We start from the raw sequence: 12,493 nt of genomic DNA, 5'->3' as shown, positions 1-12,493 counted from the left end.
CCCCCCCCCCCACCCCCACAGGACACAATTCACAAAAGAAGAGTCCTACTTAAAGATGCAATGTCAAAGAGTTTTTCTGGACTTGAACTGTTACTTAAAATCATTCTAAAAAGTTGAGAAATGAAATAAGCAGGAAAGGGCTATATTTTAAACAATAGTATAGATAAGGCTATTTTTGTCAACCAACCAAAAATATATATGTAACACTGTATCATTTGAATGCACAGTTCTCCGTCAGTCTGAGCTTCCCAAAGATTAACCAACTACTGTCACAAGCTGTACAAATGCACAGACAGTACTCAAAAGTATTAAAAGGAGGAAATAATCGGCTTGCTTGAGCCACATGGCTAAGAATATTTTTGCTGCTAAAACTACACATCTAGAAAACTATTTTCTTTCCTGCTGTATATATGAATTATGAATGACATAGTCAACCACAGTTGTGTATGCTTCAAGGTTAAAAAGTACTCACCCAAATCCTTGACTGTTTTTCAAAACAGTAGTTAGTAATTAATTTGGATGACACCAAATAGTATAATTAGCCTACCAGTTACTAATTGATTAACTGATATTTAATCACATATTATTTTAGCTTACTCTTTCTAAGAGGAATACGTAATTGAAAAACATGGACTAAGATTCAGGGGGGAAAAAGTTACATAACAGGAGTGTTCTTTAAGGAGACTCACTGGGCTGTTACAATTACTACAGAGAAGGCACAGAACATATGAACAGCACTGTGGACACTGAAAGGTCATATTAGATGTTCATATATGAGAGTCTATTAACTTGGATGATTTAGCTACTCAGCCTATTGAGGAAACTGAGTAGAAAGCTGAAAGAGTTTGCGTTATATAGTTAATAATCATGCATTTCATACTCAGGGAAATCTATTTCTGTATTATTTGACATCTGTTTTAAGCAATCACTTGTTAAAAACAGCTTTGAATGTTTTATTTTCTTGTTACCCTAGTGGTGATAAAAATTATTTCAATATGTTCGGTCCAATATACACTCACTGACAGATCCCCATGACAGCGTAGGAAGATGGAATAGACAAACGATGCATAGTTTCTACAAAAAGCTTAAATTGTTTCTCTTTTTCCCAAAACTTTATTTTTGGAGCCAAATGCAGCCCAGTTCATGCTCCATTTGTTTAAAAGTACTTCTAAGTCTAATCCACTGATGGGAGGTGAAAGAAATATTGCAAAACAGAAAAAAGGGTTCTAAAAATTGTACGCAGGCAAGAAAGAATGTAAGACAAAACTCATTAAGGCTCTTAAATAAATAAATGTTCCGATTTTCAATAATTTATCATTTTCTGTCATTTTTCATTAACAGCTTTCAAAGCCCTATCTGAAACAAGCTGATACAGAGAAATTAAGAGCAGTAATCAAGCGAGAAATGATAGACCAGCTGGGTCGACATCAACTTGGCAAAACGTGAATACAGTTCAATAGCTGAAACAGATGCTAGAGTTGTTGAAAAACCCTGCAGGAGATATTGATATATTTTCTTCCTATAATGCAGAATGACTGAATAAATGTCAAAAGCTAGAAATTGATGAGGAGAAATGACTGACAGCCAAACTCCTCATAAAATAGAAACCAAGTGTAACAATTTTCAACCTATCCAAACATTCTATACATTCTCATTTTTCTCAGTGTCTCAATATGCCAATATATCAATCAATCCTTGCAACTAAATTGCATCTAACTGAGCTGGGGTAGATTTCCCCATAGATTCTCCCCCCACCCCCCGTCATCATCTACCTGGAGAAACCTAGACTCTTGAAAATACTTTATTCTAAAATCTTCTAACACTGATTTCTATCCCAGAAGTGTTTCCCTGAGGTTAGAGACAAGCACACCCCCCCAAAATCTAACGCAGCACAAGGTAATTTTAAAACCCGTTCTGTAAAAGCAACACTGTTTGCAGAGTTTGAAGAGCTCGGCAACAAACCCCAGCTACTAACAGCTGCTTGTTCAAACATATGCTTTGTCATGGTCAGCTTCTAATTGTATTCATAATGATGTAATAGCTTTAATAATCCTACCTTCCATGCCAGCTGTTTTTCCTGTCACTCCATCATGCCAATAAGTTGGCTGCTGTAACAAATCAAGATAGTGCAAAACAGCATCTTTCTCCTGATTCTGTCATCTTCCTGAAAGCATTCTATTACTGCCGACTGCTGGGAACCAGAAAGTCTATTTGAATTCCAACAGCTCCCCTTTCGCATGATTCAAGTTAGGTTAGGTGGGCATGCCTAACATGATTCTCTCAGTCATTTATTATGCAGCTGCTACAACGTCGGTGTGGTAACCACTCTGACTATCTGATACGTCAGTCGAACAAAACCTACACCTCGGAGCAAACACATGAGCCAGAGCAGCGTTCTGCATTTAACGAGCATTCTTCCTGCCTAAAACACAGTGGATCTGCAAATCTCTTTCAGTATCTACTTGCTCCTCTGCACGGATCCAAAGCCTTTGGATTTAATTCTTTTCCTAACTATACCAAGAGTTCAGTCCCTTGCCACACGTAATATTATTCACACTGAAATTTTGGCTGATTTTTACTTATCCTCACAGCCCTTTAAGAGTAAAAACTCTCTCTTCTGATTGTACTTTTGAAAGGAGGATGTTGTGTGCTCAGCTCTAAGTCTCTGCTTTATTATACAGTATGCACTTTCTCAAATGGGATTTGCGTCTTATGATTCTATGGACGATGTTCAAATAAGAGGAATTCTCCCAAAATATTACCTGTTTTTTCAAATTGGAGACATTTAAAAGCTCATAGTATGTTTCTACCAATGGTGGATTTTACACTTGATATTTTGACTTGAGAAGACTACTTTCTTCACAAAGTAAGAAATAAGATGAGCTGAATTGTAATTGTTTATCAAGTAAATAAATGCTATTTTAAAAACATAATTCATAAATCAGTTTTTTACAAAAACAGAATTGTCATTAATTCAAACAATTTTATATAAAACTTCTAAGTATGCTTCTTTCAATGCACTAATTTTCATAGTTTGGAATTATAACAGAAAAATTGAAATGTTTTTATGAAAAAAATAAAAGGGAGAATTGATAAAATGTTGTGTTTCATCTCAACCCTCTACTAGATATTTAGTTTGGCAGGGGAGCTGTCGCCTACTACCACAAAAAGTAAACAGGTTGCTAAGTAGCTACTTTATGAAACTATAAGAAATTATTCATTTTTTTATTATAATACAAATTTTAATGTATTTTCACCACATTCAGAAACGATGTTTGTGTACTATCTATGTGTGCTTTACAGTCTATTAGACTTTCACAAACATTATTCTAAATATTTGTTGTAATATATTGTCCGTATACTTTTTTTTAGTGTTTTTTCCCTCCTGAAACTTTTTTTAAATTAATTAATTTACATTCATCCCCTAATCATCGTCACAGCATATAAAATGTGGTTTCCCATTAGTATATACAAAATATGCCAATATTACCATTCTGAAATATTGTTTGCCTAAGTAGTGTGCATGTGTACATGGGCCCATATGAATACCTTTTAGTCATTCTACCATTTTAATTTTTATGTAACAAATGCAATCCCTATATATCAGAACACAACCATCATTAAGTTATATTTATTATGCTTAATTTATAAACATTGGAATTAAGTCAGAAATACAAATTAAATTTATTTGAGCTCATCAAAGTTTCTCTAAAATCATATGAACATAACGAATTTGGAAATATAGTTTGTCAATTACTGTTTTTCTTACAAAAACTATCACTCTGCAGTTAGCATATTTATCCTAGAGATTTTGAACAGCATAAATGCTATGTGGTTTTCATTTTACCTAGTGTCTCTGCTTGTCTCTTCAGCTTCAACTCTTCTTTTTAAGAATTATTTATTTTATTTGTTATTATTATTATTATTATTCCTAATTTGACCAGAGAGAGAGAGAAAGAAAGGGAAAGTGAGAAAGCAAGCCTCTAGGTCTGGTACTCAAACTGTGGTTGGCCATATGGGAATCCAGCACCTTAACCACTGCGCCACCTGCCAGCCCCTCCAACTTCAACTCTTGCCTCTCCTTTGCTCCAGCCAAAATGAACTTTTGTCCCTCTAAAATATTATGCTCCTTCCTATCGTGTAATTTTATTTTTTTATATTCTGTTTACCAATCCATAGCCTGCCCTCACTTTTTAAATTCAAAATTTTAAAATAAAAAGTGTATAGATGAGAGGTCTTCAACAAGTTCACAGAAATGCCTATTATTTTAAAAATGCATGAATTTAATTTTTTTGCACCATGAATTCTTTAAAGTCCTCTTGTAGTTAAGGTATGTAATATGACGTTTTGCTATACATAGTGAAATGATTACTGTAGATAAGATAATTAACATATCTACTCCCTCACATGATTATTCTTTTTTGTGTTTGTTGAGAACACTTTAATATCTACTCCCTTAGTAAATTTCAAGCATATAATCCAGTATTATTAAGTATAGTCACCATGCTGCACCCTAGATCTGTAGAATTTATTCATCCATGTAACTGAAACTTACACATTTTGACCAATATCTCCCCATTCTCTCCCTCCTTCTGCCCTTGATAACAGCCATTCTCTCTGATTCTTCAAATTTAACATTTTTAGAAGCCAGATATAAGTGCAATCATGCAGTATTTGTGTTATTGTGCCTGGATTATTTCACTTTGAATAATTCTTCCATATTCATTCACATTAGCACAGATGGCAGGATTTCCTTTTTCTAGGCTGACTAATATACAAAGAAATGATATGTGTGTACATACACACACACACACACACACACATATATATATCACATTTGATTCATCATAAATGTATACTTAGGTTGTTTTCATATCATGGCTATTATAAATAACGTGGCAATCAACATGAGAGTGCAGAAATTTCATTGACATAACTTCTTTCATTTCCATTGTATATATATACCCAGAAGAGGGACTGATAGATCCTATGGTAGTTGTATTTATAATACTTTGAGGAACTTTGATATTGTTTTCCATAATGACTATACCAATTTACATTTCCACCGATGTTGTAAAAGGATTCACTTTTCTCCTAATCTTCACAATACTTTTTAAAATATATATATATTTTTTTAATTTGATGAGAGAAGGAAAAAGAGAGAATGTGAGAGAGCAAGCCTTCAGGTCCAAGACTCAAATGGTGGTTGGCCATGTGGGAGTCCAGAAACTTAACCACTGCACCTGCCGGCCCCAACACCAATAGTTTATCTTTTGTATTTTGCTAGCAGCCACTAGCATGTGTGAGGTAATATCTCATTGTCATTTTTATTTACACTTCCCTGATGATGAGTGATGTAGAGTACCTTTTCATATACATGTTAGATATTTGTATGTCTTATTTGAAAAACATGTCTTCTCAGGAGCTTTGTCCATTTTAAAATCAGATCATTTGTCCTTTTTTGTATTGTTTTGCTTGAGTTCTATGAATTCCCTGTATATTTTGGATTTTAATAGTGTATTAAAATTATGGCTCACTAATTTTTTTTTGTCTTTTCACTTTAATATTATTTCCTATGCTATGCAGAAGCTTTTTAGTTAGCTGAAGTCCCACATATTTATTTTTGCTTTTGTTGCTTGTCCTTTTGGTGTCATAGAAAAAAAATAATATCCAAGAATAATGTTAATAATGTTAAGAAAGTTTTCCCCTGTTTCAGTCTAGTAATTTTACACTTTTATATCTTACAACTAAAACTTAAATATATATATGATATATATATATATATGATAGTTATGTATAGCAGTATGCAAAGGTGAAAATTTATTCTTTTGGTTATCAAGCTTTCCAAATAGTATTTTTTATAGAGATTATTATATTATTTCCCCATTGCGTATTCTTAGCGGCCTTGTAAAAATGTGTTGCCCACATATAGGTGGACATATTTTTGGGAACTCTATCCTGTTGAATTTGTCTATATATCTGTTTTTATACCAACACCATACTGTTTTGATTACTAATGCTTTGTTATATCATTGGAAATCAGAAAGTATGATGTCTCAGAAAGTATGATTTCTTTAACTTTGCTCTGCTTTATAAAGATTGCTTTGACTATTTGGGTCTTTTAAGGTGTCGTGAATTTTAGAACTTTTTTTTTCTATTTCTGTGCAAAATATCATTGGTATTTTGATAAAAGTTGCATTGAATCTATAAATTGCTTTGGGTAGTATGGATGTTTTAAGAATATTAATTCTTCCAATCCATAAATATGGAATATATTTCTATTCATTTTTTCTGTGTGTGTGTGTGTGTGTGTGTGTGTGTATTTTCAATTTCTTTCATCAGTGTTTTGTATTTTTTTGTGTAGAAAATCTTGATTTCTTTTCCTGGTAGTTCATTGTTGGTGTAGAAGATGCTACTGATTTTCATATTGTGATTTTGTACAAAACCTTTATTGAATTCATGTATTGGTTTCAACAATTTTTTAAAAGAATTATTTAATTTTTTTTATCCATCCATTTATTTTAATTTGACCAGAGAGTGAGATACACAGATAGAGAGAAAGGGAAAGTGAAAAAGCAAGCCACTAAGTCCAGGACTCAAACCATGGTCGGCCATGTGGGAGTGTTCAGCTTCTTAACCACCACACCACCTGCTGGTCCCCCCTGTTTGAACATTTTTTAAAATAAAATCTTTAGAATTTTCTACATATAGCATTCTATTATTTGAAAGCAGACAGAATTTTAATTCTTGCTTTCCAATTTGAATGGCTTTATTTACATTTCTCTTTCCTAATTGTTCGAGCTAGGACTTCCAGTCCTATCTGAGTAGAGGTGGTAGGCAGGAACATCCTCACCTTATACCATATCAAAGGAAAAGCTTTCAATTTTCTACCATTGATTATATTCTTACATGGACTTCTCATAAATGGCTTTTATTATGTGAGGCAATGGATGATGAACATTGTCAGTTTTTCTAGATCTCTTGTGATGATTATGTGATTTTATCTTTCATTCTGTTAATGTGGACTATCACATTCATTGATTTTCATGTGTTAGACCAACCTTACATCCCAGGTATAATTCCATTTGGTTCTGTTGTATAATCTTTTTGATGAGCCATTGGATTCAGTTTGCTAATATTTTAGCAAGGACTGTTGGCTCTTTATTAATCAGAGATATTGGCCTGTAGGTTTTCTCTTGTGGTATCTTGGGCTTTGGTATTCAGTGTGATTCTGGCTTAATACAATGAGCTAGGAAATATTTCCTCTTCTGTTTTTTGGAGTAATTTAAGAAGGATTGGTATGAATTTTCTTTAAATGTTTGGTAAAATTCACCTGTGACACCATCTGGTGCTGAGTTTTTTTGTTTGTTTGTTTTAATTGGAGATATTTGATATCTGCTTCAATCTCTTTGTTATTGGTCTGTTTAGGCTTTTTTTTCCCCCTTAATTCAGTCTTTGTGAGTTGTATGTTTCTAGAAGTCTATTCACTTATAGGGTTATCCAATTTTTTGGTATATACTTATTGAAAAGTCCTTTATGATTCTTTTTATTTATGAGGGATCTATAGTATCACCTCTTCTTTCAGTCTTCTCCCTTTATTTTTCCTTAGTCTAGCTAAGGGTTTGTTCATTTTGTTTTATCATTTCAAGCAACCAACTCTTAGTTTTGTTGATTTTTCCTATTGCTTTTCTGTTCTTATTTGATTTATTTCTGCTTTGATCTTTATTCTTTCTTTTTTTCTACTCACACTGGACTTAGTTTGTTTGTCTTTTCTAGCTTCTTGAGGTATAAAGTTTGGTTGTTAATTTGAAATTTTACTTTTTATTTTCTTAGAGAAGTTTTTGTTATAGGGTACGTGCGCTCATCAGAAAGACAGAGACAGAGATAGATGGAAATTAAGAAATCCCCCTCCAGGGAGGATGACCATGCCACAATCCCTTCTCCTCCATTCTCCTCTCTGGATCTTGGGCACACATGCACACACACCTGGTGTGAGTTTAAGCTACCAGGTCTGGGACTCAAACCATGGTTGACTACATGGGAGTCCAGTGACATAGCCATTACGCCAACTGTTAGTTCCTGAGATTTTACTTTTTTAAAATGTAAGTATTTATGTTGTAAAATTTTCTCTTAGTAGTATATTTTCTGTATCCCATAATTTTTTTTTTTTTTGGAGAGATTTTCACTGTAGGGCATGTGCACTCGCCAGACAGACAGAGAGAGACATAGAGACAGAAAGCGAGAAATCACCCCCCAGGGGGGATGGTCACACCGCAATTCCTTCTCCTCCATTCTCCTCTCGGGATCTTGGGCACGCACGCACACGCGCCCGGCGTGAGTTTTAAGCCACCGGGTCCGGGACACGAACCGCGGTCGACTACGTGGGAGTCCAGCGACATAGCCATTACGCTAACTGCTGGTTCCCATGTATCCCATAAATTTTGATATATTTGTCTTAATACTGCTTCATCCTAATGTCTAGTACAATACTTGGAAAACTGTATCTGATTCATTCACTCATCTAGCAAAACTTGCTATAAACAGTGTACTGTACCAAACACTGATTGTGTGGAGATGATTAAAACAGACATGGTTTTATTATTTAATTCCAACACTGTGCCTCTTCCCCCAGTATAAATTAGTCAAAAGATATGTTGAAAACACACACGGGCAACAGGTGATGTTGCGGTTTAAGTACTGGATTCCCACATGGCCAACTCCTTAGTTCCAATCCCAGACTAGATGGTTTGAGGGACATGTTGGGCATGTGTAAATACATGCTTATATTCCTGAGAGGAGAATGGAGGAGAAGGGATTGCAGTGTGGCCATCCACCCTGGAGGGGGCGCAATTTCTCATTTTCCTTCTCTCTCTGTCTCTCTCTAGTAAGTGCACATATCCTATGGCAAAAAAATCTAAACACACACGCACAAATCAAATTATATCACTGTCTCAAATTGCTTCTGTGGCTTCTCCTAACCTTTAGAAAAAATATATTTACTACAGTCTGTAAGCCCATGAGTAATATGTTCTTTTCTTCTCTCTCCTCTCTTCTCCCATACAGTCTCCTATACTTATTTTGCTCTAATCACACTGACATTTTCTCTTCAAACATGCCCACTTGGGAACCAGCAGTTAGCGTAATGGCTATGTCGCTGGACTCCCACGTAGTCGACCGCGGTTTGCGTCCAGGACCCGGTGGCTCAAAACTCACACAGGGCACGTATGCGTGCGTGCCCAAGATCCCCAGAGGAGAATAGAGGAGAAGGGATTGCGGTGTGACCATCCCCCCGGGGGGTGATTTCTCGCTTTCTGTCTCTATGTCTCTCTCTGTCTGTCTGGCGAGCGCACGTGCCCTATAGCGTATGTACCTCTCCAAAAAAAAAAATGTCCCCTTTATGATCACTTGAAACATTTTCATGAGCTATTTCTTCCTACCAAGAATGTCGCTCCACAAATTTTGCTAGGTTTAGCCCTTTAGCCTGGTCTCTGCACAAATTTTGCCTCTTTAGAAAGCCCTTTCTAGGGACTAGTAATTGGCGTAATGGCTATGTCACTGGACTCCCATGTAGTTGACTGCGGTTTGAGTCCCGGACCCAGTGGCTTAAACTCATGCCGGGCACATGTGCATGCATGCCCAAGATCCCCAGAGGAGAATGGAGGCGAAGGGATTGCGGCGTGCCCATCCCCCCCATGTGTGTGTGGGGGGGGTGATTTCTTGCTTTCTGTCTCTCTGTCCTCTCTTTCTTTCTGGTGAGTGCACACACCCTATAACAAAAACAAAAACAAAACCAGAAAACAAAAACAAACAAAAAAACTCTCCAAAAATAAAAGAAAGTCCTTTCTGTACTTCTCTACATAAAATTAGACTTTCCTGATTTCAATCTTTTCAATTTCTTTGACTTGCTTCACTTTGTTCATTTTATTCACTAAGACAGACAGACAGAAAGAGAGAGAGAGAGAAAGAGATACCACCGATGAGGTCTTGCCAAGCAGCAATCCTACCCCCAGCTTCCCAGTCAGCCAGGATCACAGGCATGCAAGGGTACATTACACGTGTTCAAGTCAATCCAGATCTAAACTTTGGCCTCCCAACTGGTTCCAGTATTGCTCCACAGTGCTCTAACTCATGAGCTGCTGCAACTAGGCCTGCTTTACTTTTCTTTATAGCATTTGTCACCACCTAGTATCAAATTATTGATTGACTGATCAATTATTTTCTCTCTCAACAGATCACAAACTCCATGATAGGAGTCCACTTTTATGCCTTTTTGACCACCATATCCTTAGTTCGAAAACAAAAATACAAAACCAAAAAACAAACTACTTGACACAGACCCAGTACACAATATATTTTTGATAATGCAATGAATGGAAAAGATAATATCTATCTATTATTATTTGGTTTCTGATAGATTACTTTAAAAAGCTGTCTATATTATTATATATGCTCTTTTTTACAATATATATGGAAATACATGTTTCCACTGGAAATAACAAAAGTTATTTATTTATTTTAGGTGTTTGCCTTAGGGCATGTATGCTCACCAGAGACAGAGAGAGAGAGAAAGTGAGAAATCACCCTGCAAGGGAGATGGCCACACTATAATCTCTTCCTATCTCCTCCAATGTCCTCTTGGGATTTTGGGCATGCACACACAGATGCCCATCATGATTTTCAAGCCACTGCATCTGGGACTTGAAGCATAGTTAGCCATGTGCGAGTCTGGCACCTTAACCACCATGCAACCTGATGGCCCCTACTTTTTTTTCTAATAGAAATAATCATAACTATTATTTTTAACACAGCGTCTCACCGTGTAACAATCCTCCTGCCTCAGCCTCCTACATGTCATCATGCCTGGCTCTTTTTTAGACATGCACGCACTAGCCTTGAGCTCAATCCTCCTATCTCAGCCTCCTGGAGTTGCTGGGATTACAGATACACCTCACACCATCTGGTCTGGAGATTGGATTGCAAATCAAATACAGGCCTCCAGCCTATGGAGTATAGCTCTCTGCAAAGTGCACTACAGAGGCTGGGGGAAAAATAGTTTTTAAAAGGACATTTTCTTTTAGAAAACTAGAGAGGACCCATTATGATACATTTATTAGATTTATGCCTACAACAATGACATTTCTCTACTCTGGTTGCTACAATAGGATAATAACTGATATATGGCATTGTCAATTGTTTATATGTTAATTTATTCAAGCATTTTTTTTTTCCTATTTTGTTCTAGACTCTTTTCTGGGTTCTGAGAACACTGCTCTCTTCACAGAGTCTATAGTTTTTAGGGAAAATAATCTTCAGCAAATAAGAGTGTGATGTGAACTATAGGCATCAATATAGCATTTTTAGAAGCATAAAATTATCAGACTAACTTTAGCATAAAATAATCTCTTTAAACTTAGAACTAAAGGATAAGTGTTGCATGGGTCAAAGGACAAAGGCAGAGAGTACTACAGGCAGAGGGAATAAGGCAGGAAATAATTCAGAAACTGAAAATGTCCTCCATGACTAGAGGTCAGTAAAAGAGGGAGAAAGTGAAGCATGATAAACATGACAGTCTCAACAGAGGCCATATATAGATCATGTAGGGCTTCTTTGTTATTCATGTCAAAGATCCTTATAAGTCTCTTATAAGTATGCTGGAAAGCCAGTGAAAAGTATCAAGTAAATGAGTTACATAGCATACGGTTAAAACAAACATGAAAACTTCAATGCATTGTTAAGAATGGACTAAAACAGGGTAGGGGATAATTCTAGGTGTACAGACACTTATTGATAGGCAATCTCAGTATAGCAGACCATACAATTTGACTAGACTGTTAGTAAAACTGACAGAAATAAGTGATGATAGTCAAGCTATATTTAAAAACAAGATCTCATAGAATGTGGTGATTGATTGGAAATTGAGAATAAAGGAGCAAACATTTACTCCCACATTTGCAACTTGAGTGACTGAGTGAATGGTGACAGATATTTTGAAAAAGCTAGGAAAGGAGATGATGATTTAAACTAGGATTCATTTGAGTTTGAGATTCTTGGGAGCCATTCAAATAAAGACTCATTTAGATATTAGGGCCTCAATTTCAGAAGTCATAAATATTTAACAGTTGACAGCATGTGATGGTAAATGAAGACAAACATTTGAAAATAATACCTTAGAGTCAGAGTAAGCTATGAGAAGAGAAAAGGATGGCACCTTGAGGAACTCTAAGCATTAACAGTTGGATGGAAAAGAACCAGATTATCTGTTTATTGAGAAGAAATGTCCAGAGACCAAGAAAAATAGAAAAGCAAATAGAGTATGACATTATGGAAGTTGAGGGAATAGGATCTAAAGAAACAGGAAATTGTAAACTGTGTCAAATATGGTTAGGTGGTGCAAGGAGAAGATGACTAAGAAGTAATGGACTTATGAACATGCAGGATACAGTGAGCTAAATGTGCAGGGTTTTTTTTTTTTTTTTTTTTTTTTTGGGGGTGT

Source organism: Tupaia chinensis, unplaced genomic scaffold, assembly GCF_000334495.1.
Source record: "Tupaia chinensis unplaced genomic scaffold, TupChi_1.0 Scaffold142961_1, whole genome shotgun sequence".
NCBI lineage: Eukaryota > Metazoa > Chordata > Mammalia > Scandentia > Tupaiidae > Tupaia > Tupaia belangeri.
This window is presented reverse-complemented; position numbering follows the sequence as displayed.